This window comes from Carlito syrichta, unplaced genomic scaffold (genome assembly GCF_000164805.1).
Source record: "Carlito syrichta isolate Samal-C Ts95f unplaced genomic scaffold, Tarsius_syrichta-2.0.1 Scaffold315400, whole genome shotgun sequence".
Taxonomy (NCBI): Eukaryota; Metazoa; Chordata; class Mammalia; order Primates; family Tarsiidae; genus Carlito; species Carlito syrichta.
In genome coordinates, this window is record NW_007259496.1 from 449,688 (window position 1) to 457,174 (window position 7,487).

A 7,487-nucleotide genomic window follows, 5' to 3' on the forward strand; every position below is an offset into this window, starting at 1 on the left:
GTCACAGTAGGTTTTGGAGTAATTGGTTGGGTCATTGTGAGCCGTTGGGTTGCTATTTGCATTTCCTAAGGCATGGCCAATGGTGAAGCATTAACTGCTTTATTGTTTTTTGGTTTTTTTTTTTTTGAGTTGGAGTCTCACTCTGTCACCCAGACTGGAGGCAATGGCCGCTCCCGGCCACCGCAGCCTCGACCTGCTGGGTTCCGGCGATCCCTCCGCCTCAGCCTTCCAAGTAGCTGGAACTACAGGTGTGCACTACCATGCCCAGTTAATTTTTGATTTATTGTAGAGATGAGGTCTCGCCAAGTTGCCCAGGCAGGTCTCGAACCCGTGGGCTCAGGCAATCCACTCACCTCGGCCTCCCAAAGTGCTGGGGTTACAGACTGAGCCACCGAGCCCGGCCTACTGCTTTATTATTGAACAATATAATGGGAACAAACAGGCGACCATGAGTCACAGGACATTCATGTAGAACTTTCCTCAAGACTTTCCGCGGGGCTTTGCCACACACACGGATCCCTTCTGGGGCTTTGCCTTCCAGAAGGGTGTCTTCATTCGGTTCCCATGCTGAGTCCTGGATTGTCATGGCCTCTGCCAGTTAAAGTTTTTCAGTAGCCACCATAGGCTCACACCTGTTGTTTTACAGAAATGTCTGTGCAGGCACCTGGTTTTTGCTAATGCAGTGGGGGCAGGGGGATTCGTCCCAGCAAGGCTGAGGTGGTCAGTTTTTGGCATAACCACAAGAAGCAGAGACAGAAGGGAACAGATTTCAGCTTCTTCTGTTGCTAAGGAGGCAGCAATCAGATCCAGGTCTGCTTTGGATCCTTCTAGTTCAGACTGAAGCCCGATTTCCACAGGCCCAGCTGTCACCACAGACCAGGCATGGACTGACCTCCAATGCTCCTATTCCCCTGTGAACCATCACAAGAAGTCCCCCATTATTTGAGATTTCTGAGGAAGTCTGATCCTTGACCCCAAAAAGTCTAAGTCAGACATAAGAAAACTGTTTCATGCTGGACTCGGTGGCTCAGCCTGTAATCCCGCGCTTTGGGAGGCTGAGGTGAGTGGATTGCCTGAGCCCTCGGGTTCGAGACCCGCCTGGGAAACTTGGCGAAACCTCATCTCTACAATAAATCAAAAAAATTAGGCAGGCATGGTAGCGTCTTCCTGTAGTTCCAGCTACTTGGAAGGCTGAGGCAGAAGGATCGCTGGAGCCCAGTAGGTCAAGGCTGAGTTGGCCGGGAGTGGCCACTGCACTCCAGTCTGGGCAACAGAGTGAGACTCCAACTCAAAAAAAAAAAAAAAAAAAGAAAAGAAAACTGTTTCATAAGAAAGGAAATATAACCAGTAAACAAATATGAGTTCACCCTATTAGTAAGAAGTACATATTAACAACACAATAATTACAAAATAGCTTCATCTTCTCTTTTCTTCTCTCCCCCTCCTCTTTCTTCTTCCTCTCCTCTTCCTTCTCTTCCCCCTGAAAAAGGTACATTATTTTATAATATCCACTTCTGGCAAGGGGGTAAACACTTTATTAGTAAGTATGAAAAGCTCTAAAGATGTGTACCCTTTGATCTAGGCACTCTATTACTAAATAAAACAAAACATAATTGAAAAACCAAGCATCAACAATAAAAAACTTTACACCAAAGATGATCTTCACAGCATTATAATTAATGAGTAATTAGAAACAACCAGCCAGGCTCAGTGGCTCAGCCTATAATCCCAGCCCTTTGGGAGGCTGAGGTGAGTGGATTACATGAGCCCGCCGGTTTGAGACCCGCCTGGGCAACTTGGTGAGACCTCATCTCTACAATAAATCAAAATTAGCCGGGCGTGATAGCGCGTGCCTGTAGTTCCAGCTACTTGGAAGGCTGAGGCGGAAGGATTGCCGGAACCCAGCAGGTCGAGGCTGCGGTGGTCGAGAGCGTACCACCGACCTACAGCCTGGGTGTCAGAGTGAGACTCCAACTCAAAAAAAAAAAAGAAAGACTGAGGCGGAAGGATCGCCAGAGCCCAGCAGGGTGCGTGCCACTGCACTCCGGTCTGGGCGACAGAGTGAGACTCCAACTCAAAAAAAAAATTAGAAACAACCTTGTGACTTGCTGTCTCCAATCAATATCCATTTCACTTTCTCTCCCACTGTTGGGAGTCGCTCATGGAGGCCCACTGAGCGTTATGGATCAGGGAGGGCCGTGGACCCTGAGACCACTAGGATGTATTCGGGATCCGTTGACCCCATTTTCCTCCTCCTTTTACCATGCAGTGCAAGTAACCTGAAGGAACTCTGCTGATCTAAGCTGAAGGCTCTGTGACTGTGACAGGCATGGCTCACTCTAGAAACCCATTGTTCTTGTTTCCCATAAACTGCGATTTTGGCTTAGGTATTAGATATAATTCAAATTCAGGTCACATTTGGGAGCCTTTTATATGGTACAAGCTTCTTTATAAGATTTAAAAGTATATTTGTAGAATTAGTATATACTTATGAAGAGCTGTTTTCAGCTTTTCAATGGTATAAATGACTATCTAGAGTTATCAGAAATGGCCCAGCACAGAGTTTGGGCTGGGCCACATTCCTGAGAACCCAGCATGTACTTTGGGCTGGGCTGCATTCTTTTAGGCTGGCTTTAGCTACAGTTAGTGTAGGGTTTTTTCTACCTATTATAGAAATTGTATTTATTTTATTCATAGAAAGTATTGTAGACTAGGTCATGCTAATGTCAGGGAATCATGTTAGTGCAAGCATGACCAATCATGATATTTTGAGGTTTAATAAGAATACAGTTAACTTTAGAAATTTCATTGTCTCCATTTTCTACTATTGTGGTTTTGGCCTTAGTACATTTACAGTTTGGGTTTTATTTTTAGAAGCTTTGCTGCTGCTGATCAGCTTTATATATTAGGATTAGGAATTAGAAACTTTCATAGAAATTAGGATAGATATATAGGACTTTAGAATAGCCATTTTGTTAAGAGATTGTCGTCTATTGTTCCAAAAGGTGGCCCACCGTGAACCTTGGGGCCACATCCTGTAGAGCCCAGCGTGATCTTTGGACTGGGCCACATTCTTTAGGAATTGGCTTAAGCTATAATTAAGAGCTTCCGTAGCATTGTGTAAGTAGTATTAGCATAGAATAGAAAGGTAATAAAGTTTAAGTTAGTCATCATGGGTATTGCGTTAGCTTTAGAAGTTATTGATTATCAGAACATCATCATGCTAGTAGGGATTGTTGCACTGCTTTTGAAGAGCATTAACCAGCAAAGGGAACAATAAGACAATCTTGGAGTTTGTCCCTCCTCATACCTAAGAAAACATCTGGTGGGTGGGGAATGCCCCTCCTGCACCTGGCCTTGTGTTCACGTGAAAGGCTTGTGAGACTGTCTGTCTAAAATTTGGAGATAAATACCTGCTGTAACTTTCAATAAATGGCTTCTGCTCATTTCACTGAACAGTTGTCCACTTTCTTTCTCTTTCTTCTTCTTTATATCTATCCTTCCTTCTTTCTTTCTTTTATTATCTTTTAATGTCCCTATAAATTCGCCAACGCCACCACATCTTCCAAGGAACTCCCCAAAACTTGCAGGGGCTGGCCCCCTGCATCCCACTGCATAGAATCCCTGACTGTGGCTGTCTAGAATAATAACTACATTTCCCAGCCTCCTTTGCATCTGGGTGACCATGTGACTAAGTGCTGGCCAACAAAGATGCAAGCAAATGTGAAGCATGTGACTTCTGACCTACACCTTCCCTTCAACTTTTCCTGTCTGCCTAGAATACAGACACAGTAATGAATTCAGACATAGCCTCCACAAGATGGTCCACCTTATCGCACCATCCTCTCAAGGGTATTGTCTTCACCTGCACACTCAAAGGTGGCTCAGAGACACCTGTTCTCCTGATACTGTGGCACTGTCACATCAGCCTGGGTCTGTTGGATAAGAAAAAAGCAATCTTCAATTTCCCTTTAGTCTGTGTTCCAGGGGGCAATTCTGTATTCTAGCTATCACAAACTTAAATGACCAATAATAGAGGATGATTGACTGATCTATGGTATATTCACTTGGTGAACTATCAGGTAACTGTTGAAATCACGTTTATGGGCTCTACAATAAAATAAAAAAATAGCCGGGCGTGGTAGTGCGCGCCTGTAGTTCCAGCTCCTTGGAAGGCTGAGGTGGAAGGATCGCCGGAGCCCAGCAGGTCGAGGCTGCGGTGGCCGGGAGCGGCCACTGCACTCCAGTCTGGGCGACAGAGTGAGACTCCAACTCAAAAATAAATAAATAAATAAATAAATAAATAAAAATTTAAAAAATAAAATAAAAAACAAAACTCCAAGGTCAATGGCCATGTGCCTCTTGGTGACTAAGTCACACATCTACTTTGTGAAGTAAAACTTGACCCTTTTCCTGAAGATACCACACAATCTACATCTTTCCACAAATCTTTTTACCATATGAGTTTAAATTTTTCTCTATAGTTACATTAGCATATATCTTCACTTTTCATATTGACATATAATTCCTATACCTTCTAGTTCAAGTCATGCAATTCAAAAGTTTTCAGTAGATTCACAGAATTGTGTATCCATCATCACAAATAATTTTAAAACATTGTTATGACCTCAAATGAACCCCGTACCCATTTGCAGTCCCCTGTCACTTCCCCCCAAACTCCCAAGCCTAAATATACTGCCGAGCCCCCATTTGCCAATCCCTCTCCCAACCCCCGGGAACAACTAATTTACTTTCTGTTCATATGTATTTGCAAACATTTCACAAAAAGGAAGAGTCTGAACATTTCATAAGAATGGAATAATAGAAAATGTGGTCTCTTGCAGCTGGGCTCTTCCGCTGTTTTCAAGGTTCCTCCACGTTGTAGCAAGTATCAATACATCCTTCCTTTTTGTCGCCTTATAATAGCCTGTCACATGGATATGCTGCATTTTGTTTATCCATTTATCAGTTAATGGACATTTGGATAGTTCCCACTTTGGGGCTATTATGAACATCAGTGTACAAGTTTTTGTGTGAGAACATATGTTTTCAATTCTCCTGGGTATATGACTGGGAATGGAATTGGTGGGTCATATAGTAACTCTGTGTTTAACCTTTTGAAGAGTTGCCAAGCTTTCTTCCATAGCTGCTGTGCTATTTTCTGTTCTTACCAGCAATGTACAAGGGTTCTGATTTCTCCATGTTTTCACTGTCTTTTTTTATTCTAACCATTCTAATGAGTATAAAATGTTACCTTGTTGTGGTTTTGATTTCCATTTTTTCTTTTTCCCTTTTTTTTAGAGATAGGGTCTCACTTTGTCACCTAGTCTGAAGTACAGTGGTGTGATCATAGCTCACTGTAACCTTGAACTCCTGGGCTCAAGTAACCCTCTTGCCTCCACCTCCCAAGTATCTGGGACTACAGGTGTGTGGTGTCAACCATCCCCGGTCAATTTTTTATTTTTATTTTTGAGTCGGAGTCTCACTCTGTCGCCCAGGTTGGAGTGCAGTGGCACACTCGTGACCATTGCCGCCTCAACCTGCCTTCTGCCTCACCCTCCAAGTAGCTGGAACTACAGGCATGAGCCATCAAGTCAGCTAATTTTTATCGATTTATTGTAGAGATGAGGTCTCGCCAGGTTGCCCAGGCTGGTTTCAAACCTGTGGGCTCAGGCAATCCTCTTACCTCGGCCTCCCAAATTGCTAGGATTATAGGCATGAGTCACTGTGCCCGGCCCCCGCCCAACTTTTAAAACATTTTTTGTAGAAAAGGGTCTCACTATGTTGCCCAGGCTGGTCTCTAACATTTGACCTTAAGCAATCTTTCCACCTCAACCTCTCAAAGTGCTGGGATTACAGGTATGAGTCACCATAACCCATCTGATTTCCATTTTCTTAATGACCTGTGGTGTTGAGCATCTTTTTACATGCTTGCTACTTACATGCTACTATCTTCTTTGGAGAAAAGTCTATTCAGATCCTTTGCCCATTAGAAAAAAAATGGAGCCGGTCTCTGGGGCTCAGCCTGTAATCCTGCGCCTTGGAAGGCTGAGGTCAGTGGATTGCCTGAGGCTGTGGGTTCGAGACCCGCCTGGCCAACTTGGTGAGCCCTCATCTCTACAATAAAAAAAAAAAAACCTAGCTGGGCGCGGTAGCACGCACCTGTAATTCTGGCTACTCGGAAGGCTGAGGCGGAAGGATTGCCGGAGCCCAGCAGGCGAGGCTGCGGTGGCCGGGAGCGGCCACTGGACTCCAGTTTGGGTGACAGAGTAAGACTCCAACTAAAAAAAAAAAAAAAAAAAAAAAAAGAGTGTGTTACAGGGCCGGGCTTGGTGGCTCAGTCTGTAATCTCAGCACTTTGGGAGGCCGAGGCGAGTGGATCGCCTGAGCCCACAGGTTCAAGACCAGCCTGGGCAACTTGGCGAGATCCCATTTCTACAATAAATAAAAAATTAGCCAGGGGCGATAGCGTGCACCTGTAGTTCCGGCTACTTGGATGGCTGAGGCAGAAAGATCGCCGGAGCCCAGCAAGTTGACGTTGGGGTGGCCGTGAGCGTGCCACTGTACTCCAGCCTGGGTGACAGTGAACGCTGACTCAAAAAAAAAAAAAAAAATTGTTGTAGAGGAAGAACAGTAGGCAAGATTAACTGAGGAAGAGATTTCTGTTAAACATAATGTTGGCTGAGGTAAGACAAGTGAAAATACATACAGATTCAATACAATCTCTATCAAAATACCAGCTGCCTTTTCTGCAGAAATTGACAGCCTGATCCTAAAAATTCATATGGAAATGCAAGGGACCCAGAATAGGCAAAAGAAGCTTGAAAAAGAACAAAAGAATTTTGGAAAAAAAATTTTTTTTTAAATTGGAGTTTCGCTCTGTCACCCAGGCTGGAGTGCAGTGGCATGCTCATGGCCACTGCAGCCTTGACCTGCTGGGCTCAGGTGATCCTTCTTCCTCACCCTTCCAAGTAGTTGGAACTACAGGTGCATGCCACCATGCCCAGCTGATTTTTTTATTTATTGTAGAGATGAGGTCTTGCTATGTTGCCCAGGCTGGTCTCGAACCCCTGGGTTCAGGTAATCCTCTCACCTCCACCTCCCAAAGTGCAGGATTACAGGTGTGAGCCACCGTGCCTGGCTCTCTACAACTAATTTTACAGTTCATATAAACTGATTTGCTCATATTCCAGCAAATACAGCTTATGTATCCCATCCAACAAGTAATATTTAGTGCTTACTGCTGGGGTCTGGATAGGGTGAGGGTGGCTGGTTGGAGAGGAGAGGGGAGGTACAGCACCGGCAACCCAGAAATCCGAGTAACGTAAAGAACTGTAACACAAAAAAAGAAAAGTTTATTTAAAAGTAAATTAGAGCCGGCTCAGTGGCTCAGCCTGTAATCCCGCGTCTTTGGGAGGCTGAGGTGAGTGGATTGCCTGAGCCCGCGAGTTCGAGACCCACCTGGGCAGGCGAGACCTCATCTCTAC